Raw genomic sequence first — 25858 nt, forward strand, 5'->3', positions numbered from 1 at the left:
ACAGTCTAAATAATTATACCAAATTAGGCATAATGTGAAAATGCTGGTTAAGACTAGATAGAAATTATATGGTAATGATTTAGTAGTTAGAGAAATGTTAACCAGTTTAAAAAAAATTAAATGTAAGTTAGTATAATATAAACAGGAATTGCAATATGAAGTGAGAGAAAGGCAGGCATATGATATATTTAGAGAGAAAGCCAGGGGCATGAAATAGGTAGAAGTAAGGAAGTGAGTGAAGAAGAAAGAGTAAGGAGATGTAAGGTATGATTAAGTATTTGTTCGTATTTATTTTATTTTATATTTGTTGACCAGGTTTGTCTGACTGGGCTACAAATGCCCATTTTCAGTGGAGGCCCAAGGAGAAAAGCTCCAACGGAAAATAAAATTTTACATATTAAATACATATAGAAATACATTCATCAGTAGCACAGATTAATGCATTACAGTGCCACACATTACATTCATCAGTACCACACATTATTGCATTACAGTGTCATACATTAAACTGTGGCAAGTGAAATACATAGAAATACATTCATGAGAGGGATACATTCATAATTACATATTATATACATAATAGTGCAATAGCTACATAGCTGGAATATGTTACTAGTTATGTTTGTACAGTGATGTACCAAGAGGAGAAGATAAAGTAGTAAGTTTGTTTACTGAAGGGAAGGAAGAGAGAAGAGAAGTAGAAGGTTATAGGGGAGTGTTTATGGAGGGTAATTACATTGGCAAGTCCATTTTTCATGAAGGTATTTTTGTAGCGGTTTTGAATTGATTGGGATGTTCAAGGGATCTTGTATCTAGTGGTAGGCTATTCCAGGCCTTGAAAGGGTTAAAGCTATAGACTAGGTGACCCATTTTGTTCCTTGGTTTGTAGATTTTTAGTAGGCCTTGTTCAGAACTGCAGAGAAATCTAGTGGGTAGGTAATGAGAGATTAGAGATGAGATAGTTGGACAGAAAGAGTGTTTGTAGAGAATGGAATGAATAATCTGAAACTGATTATACCAAAGCAGGTTAGATAATTCTAGCCAATTTAGTTCTTTTAGTGAGAGACAGTGATGGGATTTGTAAGAATTTTGGACAGCAAATCTGGCAATCCTGTAAGTTGTTTCTAACTTGTTTAGGAGTCCAGTGTTGAGGATGGTGAGAATTTGGGAGCTATAAAGTAAAGTGGATAAGAGGTAGGCATTTGAAAGGGTTAGTTTTGCTGTTTTGGTAAGATATTTTTTGTTTCTTTAGAGGAGACCTAGCTTGAGATGTGTTTTTCGGATACAATTACTGATGTGTAAATCAAAGGTTAGTCTATCATCAATTGTAACACCTAAGAGTTTTGTACTGGTGTCCACCTGTATTTGAGTATTATTTTGTGACAGTATAGAGAAGGAAGACTTTATGTGGTTAAGGTTTTTAGGGAGAAAGAGTAGTCATTTGGCTTTCTTTGGATAAGTTGGTTTTCAGATAGCCAGTTTTCTACAGTTAAAAGAGGACTCTGTGTCTCATTTTAGTTGAGTTGGTGATTCAGCAATAGTGATAAGTGTAGAATCATCTGCGTATTGTATTAGTGAGGATCCAGGACAGGAAGAGTAGAGAAGGTTGGTAAAAATGCTAAAAAGAAGGGGCCCAAGGATGGAGCCCTGTGGAGCACCCCTTTTAACAGGAAGAAGAGGGGAGAAAGCTGAGATCCATTTGACTGATTGGAGTCTATCAGAGAGATAGCTGTTCAACCAAGATATGGTGGATGGAGAGAAGTGTAAGTTTGCTAGTTTAAGGAGAAGTTTATGAGAGACTGTATCAAAGGCTTTAGAGAGGTCAGTGATAAGACAGGAAATAAGTTTGTTACTGTCTCTAGCTAGTGATACAGAGTTTAGGAAAGACAGGAGAGCTATTGTAGTGCTGTGCATGGGACAAATGTCATGTTGGCTAGGTGTGAGTAGATTTTCTTGCAGAAGTTGCATAAGACTTGATTGTGTATACATTTTTCCAGAATTTTGGAGAGTGGTGAGAGTATGGCCATGGGTTTAAAATTAGTTATATCTGTGGAGTTCCCCTTTTGTGTATTGGAAGTGTCTAAAATTGCTTCCAGATGGAAGGGACTGGTGATTCCGTAATAGAGTGGTTTATTAGAATAGAAACTGGGAAAGCAAGAACATCAGCAGCAACTTGAAGGAATGCGGAGAGAATGTTGTCTATGGATGTGGAGCAAGGTTTTAATTTAGATAGTAGAGTTTTAATATAGTTAGTGGAGACAGGTTTGAGGGAGAAGGTAGTGGTAGGGTTACTACTGATGGAAGAGTTTGAGCTATTAGGTCTATTATTGTTGGTGGGATGGTTTGTGTCTTGATTCAGTAATTTGGATATTGAGTCTATAAAGTAGTTGTTAAATATGGAGGCAGTTTCCTTGTGTGTTTTGTCAGGATGAGGGTTAGGGGAGGCTTGTGTACCTGGGTGTAGTATTTGATTTACAGAGTGCCAGAACTTTTTAGGGTTGGATTTAAAGGTAGAAGATGGATTATTATAGAAGTTTTTATTATCTTTATTTATGTGACTTTTGGCAAGATTTCTAAGTTCTTTTTATTTCTGGAGGTCTGGTTGATGTTTAGTTTTAGTCCAAAGTTTCCATGCTCTGTCTTTATTTTTTAGTTGTGCACGTGTGTTTACTGTCAGCCATGGGGCTATGTTAGACTTTATGTGGACTGTTCTAAGGGTGCCACATAATTTAAAATACTAAGGAAGGTGGAGTTAAAAAACTGGACAGCTTCATCCAAAGGGAGTATTTTTAATGGATTCCAATTCACTTTTGATAGTAAAGATTTGAAAGTTTCAGGATTAAAGTTTGTTAGTTGTCTGTGTTTGATAAACCTTTGAGGTTTAGCTTGATGAGATGTGTATCTTAGTATTTTTACTGGACAATGATCACTTAGGGAATTTGGTAGTGTTTCAGGCTTATGGTATTTGGAAGGATGAGAGACAAGAATCCAGTCAAGTAGAGAAGAGGCAGTATGGGAGTTATTGAAATAAGTGGGATCAGAGATATATTTAGGGATATAGTGTATCTTGGTATTGAGCAAGAACAGATCCAGTTTTTGGCTAGGAAGTCTTTCAGATTGGTTTTGAAGGATGGGAGGGAGGGTATTGATTTGATGGATACTTAGCAACATGGTACTATGCCAGCAGATTTGATGGAATTGTAGCTATTTGTTTTTGATCACTGGATTGTAATGACCAACTGGGAATATAGTTGTGTAAAACGTTATTTAGTGCTGGTCAAGCAGATGGATTCAGAATAATTTTATAAGTAGTAAGAAGTTTTATATATATATATACATATATATATATATATATATATATATATATATATATATATATATATATATATATATATATATCTGTTGATGGGGTAGTTCTAACCAATTTAGGCTTTTTAATGCTATACAGTGTTGGGTTCTGAAAGGGGTATTTGCTGCAAGTTTAGCAACTTTGTTCTAGCACTGCTCAAGTTTTGATTTTTGTGATGCCTGAAGGTTGGTGTAGATCAGTATGTATGTATACCTTTAAGAAGTTTCCATGGGCTTGCACATGTGTATAAATGCTGAGCACATGCAAGCCAAACTGCCACTTTATAGAGAGTTGTTGAGATATAAACATGCACGCATATAAGGGCCTGTCAGTTAATCAGTTTGTATATATTTTATGTTGCTGCTATCCATCCTGATGTGTTTCTATACAATAAAGCATATAAACAAACTACCTTGCCTGTTTATCTAGAATCATAACATAGGATGAGTGAAATGGTGTCAGAATGGGATCCAGAATCAAGACGAAGAGGCACTTAGTTAATGTTGGAGGAATATAGAGGAATGGATCATCCCTACTGCATGTACAATTAGCAAAACAGGACAGAAACAAATTCCAGGTACTAAAACTTACTTAAATTGCTTCTTACTTGAAGAATATAAACTGAAATCACTCAGAATCCTCACAACAAATTTCTAGTTCAACGAAATGTCCAAAACTGTGACATACTATAAAAATATTCTAGTTGCAAAAATGTTTGAAATAATTTCCAAATCACATTAATTAAAGCTATTTGAGATTTCTGAAGTATACAAAGTGTTCACAAGCCTGTGTAGTAGTATCACAGTGCCGTTATTTTGCAAAATACAGCAACTTCAAGGCATATTTCACAAAGTACAGTATTTTAAAGAGATTATTTTGCATTTAAATGTGATTACAAGTACCTGGTGTATATGTGTATGTTCATATATAATTACAAGGGCCATATTTGCAGTGTGTTTAAGCATACTTTGCTGGCATGGCAAAAGGATTTCGCAGACCATCTCCACTTGTATTTGCTAATAATATTGCAGAGAATTGGAGAGTGTTTGAGCAAAGAGTATGATATTTTTATACAAGCTGCATTTTCTGATAAAGATGCACATACAAAGGCATTTATTCTGCTTAATTTAGCTGGGCCAGAAGACATAGAAAGACAACATTTAGTTGTGTATGTACCTGCTGTGTTTGTAGGAGAGGGGGAAAACCATTATATAGTGGTACCAGCTGAAATAAGGGAAGATCCCGAGTGCTTAAAACATAAATTTAGAGAAATGTGTAACCCTCAAATTAATATTAAAATGGAAAGGCACTTGTTTTACACAAGGGATCAAAAGCCTGTTGAAACTTTTGCAGCATATATTACCGGCTTGAGAAATAAAGCTAAAATGTGCAGATTTGGTGATTTAAGGGATGAGCTGATAAAAGACAGATTTGTGTGTGGTATTAAAGATGGTGCTGTGAGAAAGCTTTTGTGATTTAACTTTGAATAAGGCCACTGAGATTTATCAGATATATGAGCTCACAGAAAAGCACACAGATATGCTTACAAATGAGAGATGCATGTTTCTAGTAACTTCTAGTGGTAATGTTGATAGTATGCAGCACATGATTAATAGAAACAAGCCTAAGCACATGGCAGCAACTGTGTGTCCTGTAACAGTCTGTGGTAAACCACATTGCTTTCTAGGAAATACCAGAGCATGCACAGTCTCAGCAAAGCACAAGGGTGAGTTAACAAAATCAAAGCATGTTCCCTCACCTAGTCTCATAGCCAGTTGTCGTAATTGTGATGATGATGATAATCGTGTCTAAAAGAGAAAAGTGCTTAGCTTTTGGTCAGTAATACCAGAGATGTAAAAAGGTGGAATCATTTCCAAAGATTTTGTAAATCAAAAGAGGCACATTCTTTTTTAAAAGAGAACATTCAAAGAGAAAAGTTCATCAATTAGAAAGCTGTGACCCTACTTTTTATGTTGATGGTGTGTCTGTGCTTAAGGAAACAGTCAATGCAATAGATTTATGGGCAAAGAATGAAATATTTTGTACTGTTCAGATAAATGGAAGACCCATAAAGCTCAAAGATGATACAGGTTCAAAGTGCAATGGTATGTCAGTATATGCTGGTGAGAATCTTGATTTTGCAAAGTGAACAAAGCTTCTTGCTTATGGTGGTGAAGAAATTCAAACCAAAGGTTCAGTAGTGCTTTCATGCTACTCTGCTGGGAACAGCTATGGGTTGCTATTTTTCAAAGTTAAAAGGCAAGTACAATTATTAGGTCTCAGAGACAGTTTGAAAATGGGACTACTTTCATTTAATAAGGAAGTCCACCATGTAAGCTTGAAAGATCACTGTTCTAATTTTGCCCACTCAGTCTGTTTTCTCTACCTATGCTATTTTCAAAGACAAACTAGGCAAACTCCCAGTTGTGTACTCCATGAAGTTAGATCCTGAAGTCAGCCCAGTTGTCAGACCAGCTCAGGAAGTTACAATAGCTATGAAGAACAAAGTCAAAGCTGAGCTAGATAAAATTGTACAGCAAGGTGTGATTTGTCCAATTGACTAACCAACTGAATGGGTATCTTCCTTGGTAGTAGCTAATAAAAAAAGCTGAGATGATATCAGAATATGTACTGATCCAAGAGATTTGAACAAAGCGCTGAAAAGACCTCATCATCCAATGTGTACAGTCAAAGAAGTTGCTGCTCTTATACCAAATGCCACTGTCTTTTCTGTTTTGGATGCAAAGAATCCATTTTGGCAAATTTTGCTTGACCAAAAATCTTCATTGCTAAACACTTTCAGTACTCCTTTTAGGAGGTACTGATTTTTGAGAATGCCATTTGGGATAAATTCTGCCAGTGAAGTTTTTCAGCATGTGATGGAACAATCTTTTTGCTGGATATCCATGTGTTATTATAGTAGACGATAGTCTAGAAGGAGAAAATGGTGAAGCCTAGCATGACAAAAACCTCAAGAAACTTCTGGAAAGAGCATGTGACATGAATCTTAAGCTGAATCCTCAGAAGTGCAAGTTCAGGTTATGAGAAGTTACTTATGTTATTCATTTGTTTACCAGTTCAGGCTTATGACCCGATCCTTCCAAGCAAACAGCATTTCTTGAGATGCTAGCTCCAGACAATGTTTAAGCCCTACAACGTTTGCTTGGCATGATTACCTACCTAGGCAAGTTCATTTCAGACTTGAGCAAACTTTCAGCACCACTCAAAGAGTTGACATGCAAAGATGTATCCTGGTCCTGGTTGGAACAACACCAAAGAGCATTTGTTGTCCTGAAACAGAGAAATGCCAATCCACCTACTTTAAGATGCTATGATGTTCACAAACCAGTAACTCTTTCTTGTGATGCTTTGAAATGTGGTCTTCATGCAATCAATCTTCAAGAGGGTAGACCAGTAGCCTATGCATCCAGAGCTAATACAAACCAAGATGCAGTATGCCCAAAAATGAAAGAACTCTTAGCAATTGTGTCTGCATGTTCGAAGTGTCATGATTATATTTATGGCCACCCAATTCAAATTGAAGCAGATCACCAACCCTAGTCACTATTTTGGGAAAGCCTATGCATACAGCTCCAGCCAGATTGCAATGCATGATGTTGAAATTGCAAAATTATAATTTCAATCTTGTCTGCACAAAAGGTAAACTTCTTTATTTTGCTGATACTTTATCCAAATCACCCAGAAATACCACTGAACAACATGAAAATGAGCAACTTGATTTTGAAGTCATGGAAGTGATATTTTTTTCTTCCAGGCTTCTTGATGATCTTAGAAGTCACACAGCCTCAAATCCAATTCTTCTGAAGCTCTACCACTTTATCAGTCAAGGATGGCCATCAAAGCAATCTTGTTTACCTCATGACCTGCAGCCATATTTTCCTTAAAGATGTGAGATTTTGTTTGACAACAAATCATCATGAAAGGTCCAAAAGTGATTGTTCCAAAATCCTTATAACAAGACTATATTACCATCTTGCTTTGTGGCCACCCAGGAACTGATTCTACCAAAAGAAGGGCGAGATAACTGGGTACTTTGGTCTTCTATGTCATAGGATATTGACAGTATACTTTCATCTTGTTCTGTATGTAATAGTACTAAGCCACATCAATAGAAAGAACCACTTCAGCTAAACCAAATTCCTGAACTACCTTGGTCGACATTAGCTACTGACATTTTCAAATGTAATGGTCAACATTACTTGGTGTTAGTAGACTCTTATTCAAATTGGCTCAAGAATGACCTACTTCCTAATCTAGTATTCAGTACTGTCATTACAAAGTTGAAGCATCATTTTGCAGTCCATGGTAGTCTGCACAAAGTTAATTCTGAGAATGGTACTCAGTTTACAAGCCAGCGGTTCAAGAGATTTGCTGAAGAGTGGGACTTAATTCATGTTACAAGTAGCCCTAAGTACCCACAGTCAAATGGTTTGGCAGAACGTGTAGTTCAAAGTGTGAAACAGTTATTAGAGAAGGCAAAATGAGACAATATTGATGTTTTTCTAAAACTCCTGAATTGCATAAATATTCCTTGTGATAAATATCTTGGTTTACCTGCACAAAGGCTTTTGTCAAGACAAAGCAGAACCACACTACCAATTAGTAGCAATTTATTGGTTCCCTGTGCTAAGAACAACAAAGCAGTGACCGCTCAACTCATGAAAAAGCATTTGTCCCAGAAGTCCTATTATGATAAGTCCAGCAAACTGCTCAATCCATTACGAGAAGGGGAAATAGTTAGGATGCAGATGTCTAAAGGTTTTGATCGGATTGGAGTCATGAAAAGGGTATATCCAGAGCTGAGGTCATACATTCTGGAATCACAAGGAGTAGAATTTAGGTAGAACTGGAAACATTTAGTACCAGTGTCCGAGCCTGTATTGCAGCATCTTCCATGTGAAAAAGAATCTAGATCTTAGAGTGAGTTATCCAGTGTTCCAGTTCCAGAGGACATTCCAGCAAATATTCATATTCCTGAGATGATTCCTGAAACTCCTGAAACAGATTGTTTAATAATGACTGTCCCTGTTGCTAAAGCCAGTCCTAATTGCTATATTAGTAGATCAGGTTGCATTTTCAGATCAAGTTCCAGATACACACAACTTGGACATGAATGTTGTGTTTATTTTTCATTGTATAACTGCATGTATTTTTCAGATGGTATTTTATTGTGGGCAATTCACTAAAGAGGAGGATGTAGATCACTATATATGTATAAGAAGCTTTCCATAGCCTTGCACATGTGTATAAATATTGAGCATATGCGAGCCAGACTGCCATTTTATAGAAAGCTATTGAGATGTAAGCATGCATGTATGAAATGGTCTGTCAGTTAATCAGTTCATTTATATTTTATGTTTCTGCTATCCATCCTAATGTGTTTCTATGTAATAATGCATATAAATGAACTACCCTACTGTTCGACTGTTTGTCTTGAATCATAACATAGGACAAGTGACAGTTAGTAAGGATGGTAGCTCCATAAGGAAGTGTGGGGAGGAGATAAGTAGTGGAAGTGTAACTTTAGTTGTGCCATGAAAACATTTTTGGCTCTATAAAGCATCCCTTGTTTTTGATGAGTTTCTTATGCAGTTTTGTATATGCAAGTCGAATTTAAGATTATCATCCACTATCATTACTAATAATTTGCTATAAAAAGTGACTTCATTGATTATATTATCAATAGAGAGGACTTTAAATTTTGTTTTTTCATGGAAGAGGGATTTGGGGGAAAAATAATTTGTTTTTTTAGGATTGATCATGTGTTGTGAGATACAAAACCATGTTTCAGTGGCTGTTAAAGCTTATTGAGTAATTTTTTTGGAGATGTGCTATGTTGTCAGATATGCAAATGATTGTGGAGTCATCTTCATATGTATCAGGGAGATCTTCTGTGTGGATGTGTGGAGGGTGTTAGTGGGAATGTAAAAGAGGAGGGGACCAAGAATAGAGCCGTGTGGTACATTGGTGTTGACTTGGAGGTATAGAGATAGTGTGGAATGGTATTTTACTGATTGACACCTAGCTTTTGAACTGTAGAAGGCTGGGCTGAGAGAGACCTAATGAGGACATTCAAAGTAGAAGTTTGCTATGACAAACTGTGTTGAAGGCTTTAGACAAGTCTGTAAAGAAGGAAACTAGTTTTCCATTATCTCTAGGTTTATTGACAGTATTTCTATAGGTTAAAAGTGTAGTGCTAGTACTATGGGAAGGATGGAAGCCATGTTATCTGGAGGATAAGAGTTCTTCCTGCAGGAGATAGTTTAGCAAATGTTTCTGAATACATTTTTAAGCATTTTGGTCTAAAGTTAGTAATGTCTGTTGAATTTGCTTTTTTGTGCAGAGGGAACATGTGCAACTGTCTCCAGAGTAAAGGAATGTGGGATTCATGGATTGGCCTATTTATAAGGATTGAGACAGGATAGGCAGTGCTATCAGCTGCTATTTTAAGGTACTTGCTTCAAAGGTCATCAGCTGAAGGAAAGCATGGTTCGAGTTTCTTTAAGAGTAGTTTTATGTACGATGTAGGCACAGGTTTGAAGGTTAAAGTGGATATAGTCTTGCATGGCTGCTGGCAGGGTTAGGATTAGATGTTGGAGAATCGTTGGTTAAGGATGTTATGCTATCTATGAAATAAGAGTTGGATTATAATGCAGTTTCAAGAGATGAGTTGTTAGAGGGATTGGGTGAATTTAGGGCCTGAATGAAAAATTTCTTTAATGGCTGCCCAGAATTTTTTAGGGCTGTGTTTACTATTTTGAAAATTATTATAGTATATTTTTTGTCTTCATACATTTGCTTTTTAATGCGACTGTGAAGCATTCTGAGTTTACCTTACAAACACAAAGTACAGGGTTTGATTCTCACATGGGGTAATTGGCTAGGCTTAAAATGGCCCATAAGTGCAGTTAGCCTAGTACTAATCTATGAACCTATGAACCTATAAGATATTGAGGTGTTTTATATTATAGCCATTATTTCCCTGCTTTTCTCTGCCCTGCATTAGCATTCTACTCTTTTTGAATAGCCACATTACATTATTTGTTTTTAGTCTCTTCCTTCTAGGAGATGCAAGGTTATTCGGGATATTCAAGAAAGTTGTATTGAATTCTTTTACAGCATCACCTGAGGGTAGGATTTTTAGGAAGTTCCAATTAATAGATGATAGGGTAGTAATAAACATTTCTGGGTTAATCTTGGAAAGGTTGTGTGTTGTTTTATAAACATGCCCCAAGATTTAATAAAATCCATGTAGGCACTCTGTAGAGGGCCTACATGGAATGTATCCAGGTTCGTGGTCACGGTTTCCCCTTGGCAGTGTGCCATGCATATAATAATGATGCATTGCTGAGGGAGAGTCGAGGAACATGATTATTGAATCAGTGTAGGGAAAGGTGAAGTGCTAACCATGGCTGCAGATGATTCTTAGACTCCCTGTAATGTCTACTGTTTTATTTTTATTTTATTTTGTTTATCCTTTGTTTTATTTTTATTATTTATTTTTTTTTAAAAAAACATGTTTGCGCAGCATGGCAAGGAGCACAGTAATGCCAAGCTGCGCTTACATATAAGATAATAGACACCTGCCAGGCATCTAAAAATAGAAACCAGATGTAATTAATTATTTATTTAAAGTTGTGTTTAAGTGTGTCTAAGTGTGTTTGAGTGGTGGTATATGTGAAGGTATACCAGACTTCTTAATATCTTCATAGATAAATGGGTAGCATTACAGTTTCATGTGCAGTAGGTCCAGGATTTGAATACATGAACACAAGAGTAAAGCATCAACTGCAATAAAGTATATACAGTAAAGTTTGTAGCACAATAAATGTTGAATTAGAACTGTATTGCATTAAATAAATGTCAACTGTAGTGCAATAAAAACATGAAACAATACTAATAACACCAAGGAACATGGTGTACATCAGGATTGTGCTGTCGTACCCATTGCAATACAGCAGTATGCATTAAGGCTGTAAGGTAAAGAGCTGCAGTCAAGTATAAGAAATAGCTAGTTGTCTTTACATACTTTAACATCTTGTCTGACAACTTTGTTACTAATATTATAAATGACAAGAAACTATCTTAACTTGCAACATTTACTGTATATACTGTTGATAATCAATATCTTATTTTATTAAAGCCAACAACCTGTAATGTTGTTTACTATTGCTGCAACTTTGTATCTCTATTTATCATGTACATGATATGGAGCTTTTTTCCCCAGGCATCTGCTGAAAAAGGACCTGTGTCCAGTCGGAGTTTCCCAGTAAATAAATAAATACATAAATAAATAAATAACACTGTAATAGCTGTAGAATACAAATTTAATGGCTGCAAATTGTATTGGTTAACTCATATAAGTAGTGTTTAAGGCTGTCTCTAGGTCAGTATTGGTCACATAATGCTATGTCATCCAGAGACATCAGGTAATAAAGGTATATGGGTGAGGTAGCCCATTCCATGAGCTGATAATGTTTGTTGACTTCACAGATATGATGCTGAAGTATAGTTTACCTACTATCTTACGTTATGCTTGTATTTCATGCATGTGCAATCTACTGTTACTTCAGTCTAGTATAACACTGCACTAGTACTACCAGGTCATAGTTAGTTCCAGGTTTATAATATCAGTCAGTAATCAGAAGTGATTCAGTAGCTCAGTTTGTTAAATGCTCTGTATAAAGTACATTTTGCCACACACAGTCCAGGGTTTGAATCCAGTGGTATGTACAGTAAATAGTAGCAGTCACGTAATGCTCACAATTTCTCTCTCCACAGGAACTACAGTTAAATGGGTGAGGTAGCCCATATTATGAGTAGATAATTGTGTGTTTAGATGCCACAGACTGTTAAAATCATTAGTAAGAATGTCTTCCTTAGCAATGTTTAGTCAGAAATAAAATGTGTAATCTCAGTATGGTTGTATGCCTGAGGTGTCTTTTAAAAGTTGCTGCAGTCAATTAATACATTCTATGCAGATGCCCCCTGCAGTCACTGCTATTGGGTTCTAGTCCAATGCCTGCCAACCAAGGTATGACAGTGGTTTAGTGTCTGTACTGTACACATACATGTCTCTCACGTGTCACAATTTCATGTTATGTAATTAATAGTGCATAATCTTCTGTCACATGGAAATGATTACCTAGATTGCAATCTATCACCAAATCAGTCCACAGAACATCTTGGTAGTTATACAGGTCCACCTCATGTGCAAGTTTGTAGTTGTGTACCCGCAGTTGTTACTGCTTGGCCCATAGTGTCCCATGCAAATACCTTGAGAGGTATGTATGTGCTGCATCAGCTATAGTAGACTTGTAGTCACTGGACACATAAACAAAATACTGACCCGTAGAGTAAATAGTAGTAGTACTATTGTCAAAGAAATAACCAGAAATGTTACTAATGGACTGTTTTTCTCTCTCTCCCTACCCCTTATCTTTATTTCTTATTGCTATTCATTGGTTATGGTTTACTATTAACATGTTGTTACATTAACTGTATTTTGGGACATGTGTTTTATTGTTGTTGTATAATATAATGGTTGCATATTAACATATCTTGTTAAATTACCTATTTTGTTGGCGCTATGCTGTAACTGGTGCTGGCATGCTGTTAACATACTGACTGTTCTGTTATTATTGTTGTGTTTCACGTAATATGCATTGATATGCAATTGGGTTATTTCCAAAGTTCTGCCATGCTTTTATTACTAACAATGATTTCTTCACAACTAACCTATATTTATTGCTATACCTCCATTACCACGGCATGTCAGGTAAGCCGGTTCCGGCTGATCCACCTACCTTGCCTCAACAGGCCATGGCACCGGGTCCTGGCATATCTGGGACCCAGAACTGTGGTGCTCCCTCCACTGCCCATGCCTCACCTCCAGTGTTGGGTGGGACCACCTCACAGGATGGGAACTGGCCTCCTTCTGGGAGCAGTGGCAGAGGGGCCATTGTTACTCATGATCAACTGCCAGTCATGGTGCACAGGATTATTCATTGGAGCTATGACCACTGCCTACGCCAGATTTAGGGCATGCTGCCCAACCTGGGGAGGCAGCCTTGCCCTGGCACCCAGCCTCCAACACACCCACCCTTGAGTGAAGGATCAGTGTCGATAGTCCCATGGCTGAGGATGTGAGTCATGCTGCTGCTGTCTGGAGGCACGTGTGACTTGGATTCCATATCACCCTCCCCATCCAAGGTGTTCTCCCCCCTCATGTGTCACATGCCATCCCTATCTGCTGTCTTATCTGTCTTGTCTATCTGGAAATGCATCCTCTCCTACCCTACTTACCTCCCCACACATATGTCCCTTCCCCAACATTCTACTCTCATCTTAATAAAAAAAAAATGGGCACCTGTCCCAAAAAAAATATTGCCCCATATATACCTCTCCATTTTGCACGTGTCCACTGGACACAAGTAATTTGGTCCAATTGGCTTGACAATGCAGTTATGTTGTTCTCACCCCTCTGGGATTTCCTCTACAAATTCTGTCAAAGTGCACAGCTTTTGCTGTACAAGAAACTGATAGCGATGGTTCTTTCCTACACTCTTCCTGCAAATCCCTACCTGCCTTTCATTATGTTTTTCCCCCTGCTTGACCCCATGTCACCACTTTCCTATCACTCTCTTTTTTTTTCTTTATATTTTTTAGTGTGTACTTGCATGGAGCTGCACTGCTTTGCTTAACTGAGCTTAAATGGAGCTTTAAATGTGTGTATTACACTGTCAGACACATCTACAAAATAAACACCACTGCCATGTTTGGAACCCGTTCCCCTCACACCTGCATTAACCTGCCATGCCACACAGATCTTAATTGAAACAGGTGTTTTTTAGCAAAACATAGTGACTAGCACTTAAAGCCATTGGACATGTCTCAGCGGACCTGTGCACTACACCACACCACACAAACTGGAATAAAATTCATTGGGAAAAATGTGAATGTACCTTGGATCCATTGCAATAATACACCCCTAGACAACCACAGACATAATAATGGATGTAAGTCAGGCCTGTGATAGCAGGTAAATTTGCCCTTTTATCAGCAACATGTTGAAACACACCTGCTAAGGCATCAATGGCAAAGTACATGTTCAACTGGGACCTTGGTGCAGAAATACAACCATAGGCAGCCATGCACATATTGATGGATGCAGACAATGTGTGTCATGGCATGTATGTCTGCACATATACCTTGCAAATATACCTGCAGTAGCAGTGAGTCAGTAGCTCAGTCTGTTAAATGTGTTGCATGCAGTACATTTTGCCACACACAGTCCTGCATTCAAATTCAGTTTTGTGTTTCAGTTCAAGTACATTATTGTGAAGACAGCAAGTAATGACTGAGTCATGCAATCATTATCCCGCAAAGCTTACTGCTAATTAATGAACTGCTATCCAGTTTTACAAGTCAAAGGATTGCAAGTAGGGGCACACTGCATATATCTCTATAGCCTAACTATATGTCACCTGCTACTCTATTATTGGCACTGTTGTAAAACAGACAGCTTAATCACATGCTTTGATTGGACTGTAAAGGATACCCTTACCATGGCTGTGCTGTAATGACAGGGCTGCCACAGCTGCCACAGTTACACATACAACTTGTTGTCCTCCAAAGTGTTTACACTCCCCCCTGCTATTGCAGCCTACAACACATGCAGCTGCATCTAAAGATAGCTGCTATATCCTACCATACCTCTCAATCCCTACAACAAGGAATCTGGACACAGACATATGTAATAGGGGGACAAAAACCCAGAAATAGGGACATTTTTAACAGTCTGCTCCTACAAAGATAGTAAGTTGATAGAATAACAGCTATTGCATTGGTAGGCAATCTGACAGGTATGAAGTGTGACACTCAAATGTCTGTCTTTCATTATTGACCTCAACCCACAATGTGTGCCAGTGAACTGCCAGATGACCACAATGTCATGAGACACTGACCAAACATATGTGACAAAACTGTGAACATACTGCATAAATCTCTACATATGACAGTTACGGTGCCTACCCTCTGTGATGCTGTAGTCTCCACACCTCAGTAATGTCCAGCTTAACAACTAAGAAAAGGGCCCAGGTCTAAATGAAGGCCTTATATATTGCACTGTGGCTACATGTGATTGGCCAATGATAGTGCAATTCAGCTGTTTTGGCTGCAATTAGCAAATCTGATCCACAGATTGATGCAGAGGCAATTACCTGCTAATGAACAGTACCTTCAAAAAGCAGCAAGCTGGTTATGGAGAACATGTCTGTGTCATACTTCGCTCACACAGAAAGGGTATTTTCAAAAGATTCCTGAAGCAAAGTTCAAAATAAGGAGTATTGCAATACACCAGGTATGTAATAGGTTTCTCCATATAACAGGATGCAGATGGGATGATGGAGGTATGGGGAATAGGAATTACAGCAGTAAGCCTGTCTTAGATCTATGGTGATGACATCTCATTGATACTCTGCTGTTCTACACCTACAGCATGCCTCTCATCTATCCCTGATTTTCACTCACACTTTAACTCTGTCTCTGTTAGTCCCTCCTACAATGGTTGGCTTTCATAGGAAAGCTAGTGGATTACATGTAATATATAGTGACAATATGTAACGGTGTACACTCCTGTAATATCAAATGATGTATTGTAAGACACCTCTTCTCATTCTGTCAATGTCTCATATAAATAGTTCTAACATTTTAACAGTGTCCTTGAATATCCCTGATGCACTCTGGATAAGTCCTTGATTATGTTGACATTTTCCCTGTTTGGTTGAGAGCTATGCCTAACATATCTGTCAACCTCTTACAACAAGAAATCAAGACAGAGCCATACTTAATGTGGGGACAAAGGCCCACACCTAGTGACACTGTTTAAATATTGCCTGGTCAAAGTAAGAAAGTGAATAGAATAACAGGTATTACAGTAGCATAACTGCTGAGAATGGTATGATGTTGAAACTCAGATGTCTGTCTTTATTCTCTGACAGCAACCATCAATGATTGGCCAACCATTTGTCAGAAATCTGCGCTTTTGTGTAAAAATGACCAAAACTATGAGGCAAACATCTTTACATTCTGCAAACATCTTTATAGTTGAGAGGTATGATGCCTACAGGGAACATATACTACAGAAGGTGTGCATTGTTTTCTGTCATTGTGGCACACTGGTATTGCTGGAATGTCCCCATATAGTGGTTGTAATAGCACACTGCTATTTGTCTAGTAGTGGCCTTATGACATATTAGTGGGAGTTTGCCTGTAGGGGACACACCACAGTAGACTGCAGTGCTGGCAGAATCTGCCATGGCATACAGAGACATACCCCAGTATTGCTACTATCTTGATGGTATTCACACATGTAGTGTGTTGCCAGAGTGTGTGGTATGATGTGTGAGGGAGCAGGGGATAGTGCAGGTCATTATGGGTGTGCTGGATCTCTACAAAGTGGAAGTCCACATATCTGGTCCTATAATGTGTTCCCCTTTTGTTGTCTTTCAGGAACCATGTACTGCAGAAGGTATCCCCCCTTCTCAGATATGGAGATTGACATAATATTGGATGGACTGAGGTAGCACCATCAGATCTTGTTGTTCAGGGGGACCCATAATCAGGAACAGTGGGCAGCATTGTGGACAGACCTTATGAGGGATGCCAGTGAGATTGGCCAAAAGGACAGAACCTATAAGCTAGTCCAACACCAGGCCACAGACATGCTGAGTGCTGCACGACAAAGGGCAACTGATGTTGCCAGGGATAGTGCCACCACCAGTGCAGGGCCTGCAATGGAACAACCAGTCTCGGCCACAGAAGCATTCCTGGTGAACCTAGGAACACATGAAATCTCCCAGGCATCCATCACACCATAAATCGTGGAGGTGGGTGCCAAAGTGTCGACAGCAGAGGAGCATCCAGGCAAGCATACTGCATTCACCATTGTAATACTGTATCAGTAATTGTGGCAGGCTGTACATACCTATATATAGGTATCAGGTCTTTCTGCACTGGGGGAGTTGGGGTTTATGGTTAGTTATGCACACATATTCAAGATGTCAGCAATACAGCCAGTATCACAGTAGCTACTGTACATGTGGATATATGCACATATTACCTTGTAGTGCTGCAACATTTGGTGGTGCTGACAAGACCTCTCCCTCAGCTTTTCATAGATTCATCAGGTGTGGCCCAAGTCTATGTTCCTGTACCTGGAAAGTGTGATACTGTTTTTATGGATCATATATATCCTATGAAAGTTAAGGGCTGCCATATTGTCCTATGTACAAATACTGTGTTTAGCCAGAGTAGTATATTTGTATGTTCCATTCTGGAACAGTTATCTACGGTTCATAGACTGGGTATCACAGGTGTGTATTTGAACAACTATCGACATGTTTGCACTTATAGTTATGAGCGGTTACACAGCCTGGTATACATGAGGCTATTACTCCAAGATGCCTGTTCAAACACAAACGGGAGATGGTACATACTTGAGGCAGTGACACTAGTACTGACGTATCATTCTCAAGATGGCCTTCTGTTCCTCCTTTTTCCCTTTCAAAAAGAAAAACAAAACTTTTTTTTTTTTTTTTCTTCGCCTGAACTTCCTTGTGTTCTGACTGTGCTTCTCAAACATTTTGGAAATATACAGTATATTTCAGAGCATTTATTATAACTGTAATAGCCTTAATATTGCTACAACTCAAGTGCTCTAGGTTGCACTGCATCTGAAGTGTTTGTGTGTTTTAGCTGCTTTTCTGTATATATAGACTTTTCTGTTTCTTTTACTAAATAAGCACTGTAAAGTTGTTTTATTGCATTCCTGCCTGTATCTCTGAGGTTTTTTTTTTGCACTTTTAAAGTTTGTTTTTGCTTAGTTTAATTGGTAGACTACACACTCAAGTGCGCTAGCCAAATTAAAGCATTTACTGTGTTTCTGTACCTAATTTCTGCTACTTTGTAAAAAAAAAAAAAAATCCTTGTTTCCCGCCTTTACTGAACTAGAATAGTCCAGTCTTCAGGTATTGCTGATCTCTGGGCTGTGTCATAGTTCCTGTGTTGCCCATATCCTTATTTGGATAGGAGGAAGCTTCTTTGTTCACCAGTGAGAGTGGGGAGCTCTGAGCAGCCTATCTGTCCCTTGAGGAGTGGTTCCAGCCCAGTGACCTGTAGCTTATGAGCCGTTTTGTGTCATAGTTCCTGTGTTGCCCATATCCTTATTTGGATAGGAGGAAGCTTCTTTGTTCACCAGTGAGAGTGGGGAGCTCTGAGCAGCCTATCTGTCCCTTGAGGAGTGGTTCCAGCCCAGTGACCTGTAGCTTATGGGCTGTTTTGGGCCATTTCCTATCTCTTTCTTACCCCCTGCTTTAAAGCCAGCTTTAGCCCACTTTTGCGCTTGTAATTTAAAGTTTGTCCTGTTTTTTGCATTTACCTGTTGAGGCTACACACTCAAGTGTGCTAGCCTGTATTACATATTTACTGCATTTTCCTGCTACTTGTTGAAAAAAAGAAAAACAAAAAAAAAAATTATCCTTGTTTCCCGTCTTTCCTGACCTAGAGTAGTCCAAATACAGGCTTTGCTGCATTCTGGACTTTTGGAAAGTTCCTGTGTTGCCCGTTTCCTTTCTTGGATAGAGGGAGGTTTCTTTGTTCACCAGTGGCAGTGGGGAACTTAGAGCAGCCTATCTATCCCTGGAGGAGTGTTCCCAGCACAAGAATCTGGTAGTCTATTGGCCGTTTTGGGCCAATTTCTAGCTCTTTCAAGTCCCCCTGTATAAAACCCGCTTTGGCGAAGTTTTTGCACTTGTTACTACTCAGCCAAGCTCCTTTTGGTCCAGCAGAGTGGTGCTAGCAGCAGAGAGACCAAAAGAGTGACTGCTAACCTGATAAAAGTGTTTTTTCCTGCTACTATCTGGCGACTGTCCGATCTAGCTAAACTGCAAGTATTTCTGCTTCTTGAACTGTTTTAAACTGTTTAAAGTTGTTTTTGCACCTGCACTTTTAAAGTTTGTCCTGTTTGTTGCATTTACCTGTTGAGGCTACACACTCAAGTGCGCTAGCCTGTGTTAAATATTTGTTGCATTTTCCTGCTGTTTGTTGCAAAAAAAAAAATCAAAAAAAAAAAAAACAAATAAATTATCCTTGTTTCCCGTCTTTCCTAACCTAGAGTAGTCCAAATACAGGCTTTGTTGTATTCTGGACTTTTGGAAAGTTCCTGTGTTGCCATTTCCTTTCTTGGATTAAGGGAGGCTTCTTTGTTCACCAGTGGCAGTGGGGAGCTTAGAGCAGCCTATCTATCCCTGGAGGAGTGTTCCCAGCACAAGAATCTGGCAGTCTATTGGCCATTTTGGGCCAGTTTCTAGCTCTTTCAAATCCCCCTGTATAAAACCCGCTTTGGCGAGGTTTTTGCGCTTGTTACTACTCAGCCAAGCTCCTCGTGGTCCTGTAGCGCGGCTTTGCGTGATTTTGTGCATAGTGCGGCATCGAGCAGTGCCGCTTATTTGGGTTTGAGCCTTGGAACTGATCTAGTTCTCATAATAAACACCCTATTCCTACGCTAAAGCCTAGCACTTGCTCACTAAAGCAATTATATAAGTCAGCACTAAAAAATTAAAAGCACTACACCCTCGCAAACTCCCCTTGAGTAACTTGTTCCCCATTGGCCCTTTTTTTCAATTATAAAGGAATTCCCAATACTATTCTAGCATGTCCAAAGGTCAGTTGTCAGTCTCCTCTCCGGTCCAGCTGGTGAACCTGGGAATCTTGAGGCAATGTTACAACTGCCTAATGTACACAGACAACCCTCTCCTCCTCCCAACAAATTCCAACACATGTGAGAAATGCAACCATATAGCCAAACTGGAGGCTAAGCTCTCTCAACTCAGTACTGGCGTAACCAGTCAGGAGGAGAAGGAAACCACACTCACTACAATTCCAGTCTCACATAGACCTACCACGACAGCAAACCAAACACATAAACACACAAAACATACTTGGAGGCTCTAAATAAAAATCTGCCTAAGCAGCAGAGACCTCCAAAGCAGACACCCAAGCAACCGCTACCCCAAAACAAAACACGTGCAACACATAGCTCACAAAGCCAGTGTGCCAAACAGTCACAGCCCTTAAGGCTAAACAACACACCTGATACACTTGTAATAGGTGACTCTATCATCAGGCACACTGGCGTCCGCTCACCAGGCAGAACAAGGAGAAGGTCACGGTGAGCTGCCTGTCGGCACTAGGATCCGCCACATAACACAAGCACTCAGGTCACTCCAAGGCAAGTACAAATATGACTCAGTCATTGTCCATGCTGGTGTGAATGACCCGAGATGTACCTCCCTGGACTACATGAAAAGAGACATAGAGGAGCTCTCTGAGCATGTAGCCCAGGCCGGGATAACCCTGACCTTGAGTAGCATCTTACCCTCACCAAGAATGATGCCACAGTATGAAGACAAGATTATCAATTTCAACAATTGGCTTAAGTATTGGTGTCATTCAAAGGGGATCCAATGCCTGTCAGCCTGGGATGACATGCTCGACAAGCCATGATGCTTCGTTAGGGACAGCTTGCACCTGTCACCCCTGGGCTTTCGGATATTGGCAAAGGCTGTTGCTACCCCCATAGTGCCTTTTTTAGGCAAGGCTCAAAAGACAAACCCACCTCCATAGGTATCACAAGGGATAAGAAACTAAGAGTAATGCTACTCAACGCCAGAATTCTAAACCTCAAGATGCACGCACTCGAAACTCTCCTTAGCATGGAGAACATCGATATCTGGCAGTAACAGAAACCTGGTTCAAGGCTCTCGAGAGCACCCCAGCACTACCATGTTATACCTCATACCATGCTTTTCGGCCCCAAAACATGGACCGAACCACAAAAGGAGGGGGAGTATTAATATTCGTCAATGATACCCACACCTCCAGGTTGGTGGCACAGCACAAAGCATCAGAGACTATCCATGTGCAACTAACAGTGGGTAAAACTGCCTTCCAGTTTATAGCCTGCTACAGACCACCCTCCCAAACCCAGGAACCCCACTCGGCTTTCCTGAGAATACTCAAAAATATGAAGATCTCTCCAAACACCATTATATTGGGTGACTTCAACTACCCATCCATAGACTGGGAGCATTACTCTAGCTCCAACACCCTAGCCCAAAGGTTCCTAGAATTTATAAACTCAAATGCTATGGAACAACTTGTTACCACTCCCACAAAAGGGGAAAACATACTGGACCTGATCATCACCAACATGGGGACTCTATACTCCAGACCAGAAATGTATCCCTCACTGGTAAGATCAGACCATAAACTAATCTCACTGGATATTCACATCCCGACCCCACCCCATGCCCAGAAAACCTCAGTGAAAAACTTCTTAAAAGCAAATTTCACACTCCTCAAAACCGAGGTGGAATCCTTCAAAGCCCCCGGGCCTGTGGATATCTGCCCAGACCACAAAATCCTTTATAACGCATTCTATGAACACCTTCAGGAATGCATGGATCATCACAATCCCAAATAAAACCAAGACCCAATCCTCCAAAGGCAGACGTCCTGTCTGGTGGACCCCAGCCATAAACAAACTATACAATAGAAGGAGGAAGCTACTACATGACAGAGCAAAATCCCAAAAAGGGAAGGCATCTCTGATCAGTATTAGCAAAAAACTATGGGCACTTATAAAATCGTCTAAGGCCAGCTTCGAGAGAAAAATTGCACAGGACACTAAGGATAATCACAAGGCGTTCTTTATTTATGTTAGGAACCTGAGTGGGAATTCCCAGATATGCTCAGAATTAGTCCAAAATGACAAAAAATACACCAAACCCACAGACATTGCCAACATCCTAGCTGACAGGTTCAGCACAAACCCCCCCCCTCCCCACCAAAAGGGCTAATATCTATCCCAGCAGAGTGCTGCTGCCCTCCTGACATCTCAGATGCTCAGGTAAGAGCTGCCCTCTCCAAAGCAAGAAACACAGCATCAATGGGACCAGACGGTGTCCCGGGCTGCGTCCTACATGAACTCCAAGAAGAGCTAAACCCAAACCTAAAACTACTGTTCAATCTCAGCCTTACTACAGGATATGTACCCAAAGAGTGGCGTACAGTAACAGTGGTCCCTCTCCACAAAGGTGGTGCCTCAGCGGATCCTGGAAACTATCGCCCCATAAGTCTCACTAGCTTGGTCTGCAAAGCTATGGAAAGGATCATCATGGACCTTATAAATAAAGATATTAGGGACCTACAGACACTGGATCCTGCCCAGTTTGGCTTTGTTAAGGGCAGATCCTGCCTCTTAAACCTGGTCGATTTCTTTGAAACAGTCACCAAGGCCATTGACAAGGGGAAGGTGGTCCACACAGCCTACCTGGACCTCGCAAAAGCCTTCGATACAATACCTCACTCGGGCATTATAGATAAGCTCACCAGCTTAAATATAAACCCCCATGTCACTAGATGGGTTACAAACTGGCTCAAGGACAGAACCCACATGGTTAGAATAGCTGGAGCCATGTCAGACTCCAAACCAGTTACAAGTGGCATCCCACAAGGCTCAGTCTTGGGACCTCTCTTGTTCGGTATATATTTCTCGGAGGTGCAGGCCAACATGGAAGGACTGTGGCTGACCAAGTTCGCAGATGACTGCAAACTGGGTACCATAATAGACTCTCCAGCTGACACAAGCATCCTCCAAAAGGGCCTCATAGAAACAGACAACTGGTGCCAGAGCCATGGCCTCAAGCTAAACGCCAAAAAGTGTATAGTCATCCCCTTTGGCAAAAACAAAGTGCCCACAAATTACCACATAGGTGGTAATCCATTAAGTACAGAGGAAGTAATTAGGGAGCTGGGGACCCAAGTTGATAGCAATCTCTCATTTGACAACCATGTGGCCAAAGTGGTTAGAAAAACATTTTATATAGCCCACCTAATTATGAAGGGATTCACATCTAGATCAGGGGAGGTCATCGTGCCTCTTTACTCATCTCTCATCAGGCCCATAATTGAGTACAATGCCCCTTTTGGGATGTACCTTACCAGACACCTGCAGCAACTGGAAAGACCCCAAAAGTACCTCACCAAGAGGATCAAGGGGCTCAAGCAGATGCCGTATGCTGCCCGGTTAAAGAAACTCCAGCTCTACTCAGTGGCATACCGCCTGCTCAGAGGCGATCTGTGCTTGACGTATAAAGCCATGTCCAACCTGGAATTAATGGACATGCTGCACCTCAGAAAATCCAAATCCCATCGAGCTACATGCTCGAGGGACTTACATCTCAGCACTGAAATAAATAGGACATGCTGGAGGGACAGATTCATAACCCAGAGGCTCCCTTCACTCTGGAATAAAATCCCAGTCCAGGTTAGGCAGAGTCCCTCATTGACTCTCTTCAAGAGGAATCTTGATGAGTGGATGGGAGATCATAGGTTTACCCCAGGTATCACTTCTGTGTCACTGTTAGACAGAGGCACAGTATACTAACCTCGAAAAAGGGCATAGCAAAATTAATTTAAAATGGGTGACGAAAGCCATACACACTCTGGCTAGGCTTATAAATGCCCTAGAGCAGATAGCCTAGTATGAACCTATGAACCTAAGATAGGTGTACTGGGTTTTATGTGTAGTTCTATCACATATAGTGTCATATGCCATACATTACAGGCAGATTGTACTGGCAACTTTAACTGGATGTGGCTGAAGTGCATGTCATAAAGGGCTTGACTTGTCTGCATATGTTGTGTTTGTTTGTTGTGCATGGGAGTGGAGATGAGAAGATGTGAGACTGGTAATGCAGTTGTGGATCCTCATTTGTCTGAGTCTGTATGGATTACCATACATAAAAGTGCAGGTAGTAATGTATTGCTTTTGTCTTGGTTTTTACAGGTGACTGAGGGGGTTGGAGTCTGGCCCACTCAGAACCTGATGTCGGTATCTCATTAGACTCTGATGATGATAGTGGTCATATTGAGGCACAGGTTAGGTTGTTGGGGGCTGAATCTATCCCAGAGGCTGGCATTCCTTTTCTGCCCCCATTGTTACTGTACACAGTCAGTATGCCCACACATACCCAATCCCCAGAGGTCACAGATATTGCACAGTCAGAGGGTGGAAACATTGTAAAGGACAGAGTAGAAACTATAGCATCAATGAGTGTAGATACTGGCCATAGCCAGAGAGCTCATGAGGTTCCACACAGGCAGATTGATAGGGGTGCTCATAGGAGGATGCTTTCCATCCACCACCAATTCCAGATGTTACATCACAGGTCACTTGTTGCATTTTTTGGGGCCATCATGGAGGCACAGGCACATTCTGAATGCAACACCAGAAGGATGCTTAGGGTTATGGATGCAGCACAGTCTGACATCCGTGACTGCCTCCACTGCATTAGGGACATCCTGGATCAGGCACTGAGACAGAGTCTGTCTTGGACAGTGCATTGTCTGTGCTGGAACATCTGCTTGGAGATGGGTGTTGGACATGTGGACGAAGGTCATAAACACCATCTACTGAGTGTCCACGTGGTGGTGCACAGTCACACTCCCGTAGTGGCAGTACCTCCAGTGCTACAGAGGGAAGTGTGCTGTCCACACCACAATGTGGCAGGCCATGTGCCATGTTCCTGGGTGGTCCAGTGGGGGACACATCCCCAGCAGACAGCAGTCACAGTCAGGTGCTAGCACTGCATCTGATCTTGGGCATTGTGGTGTCAGTGCTACTCCTGGCAGAGCCAGTTCCCATGTTCATGGCTGGAGATGGTGAATTGTCCACTCTACTATGTACAGTCCACAGCTGTCCAACATATACATGTGTAGGCCTAGCATTGGGCTTGACTGTGTACATGCACACACTCAAACACCACTGTCACATGGATATCACCAACAGACAAACACAGCACCTCTCCATGGCCCATTTAACCCACACCCCTTCCTGACTCACATACATGCTGTCAACTGTTTGGCACAGCCTAGACCTCTGGCTACCCCACACCACACTCTTTGCATGTGATGATACCTGCGCCACATCCTTGACATTCGTTCCACTTATGCAGTGAAATGCTACTATGTGTCTGATGCACAGGGTGTCTATATTACTTGACACTGACTTGTGTAGAGCAGTATTGTTTTGCCATGCCACATGTGGGCCACAACAAGTACTGTAAGTTGGCATGTGTCATGACTGCACATCACACTTTGTGCATCTTTGTTGCATGATGTTGGACTAGTGGCAGTGTTACAGGATGATAGGTGTGTCATGGACCAGTCTATGTTCCCTTTCCAGGAGTCTGAGGAGATAAACTTTGGACACATGGTGGTAATACAGCAGCACAGGATGACATGGCATCACATCAGAAATATGGTGTAAGAAAGGTATGGCAGTATATGTGCATGGCTCCCTAGGTGCATATGTGTAGAACACTCTATCAGGGACAATGGAGGAAGTCAGCATAATCATGCATT

This window comes from Protopterus annectens, chromosome 10.part0 (assembly GCF_019279795.1).
Source record: "Protopterus annectens isolate FY-2018-M chromosome 10.part0, PAN1.0, whole genome shotgun sequence".
NCBI classification, from domain to species: domain Eukaryota; kingdom Metazoa; phylum Chordata; order Ceratodontiformes; family Protopteridae; genus Protopterus; species Protopterus annectens.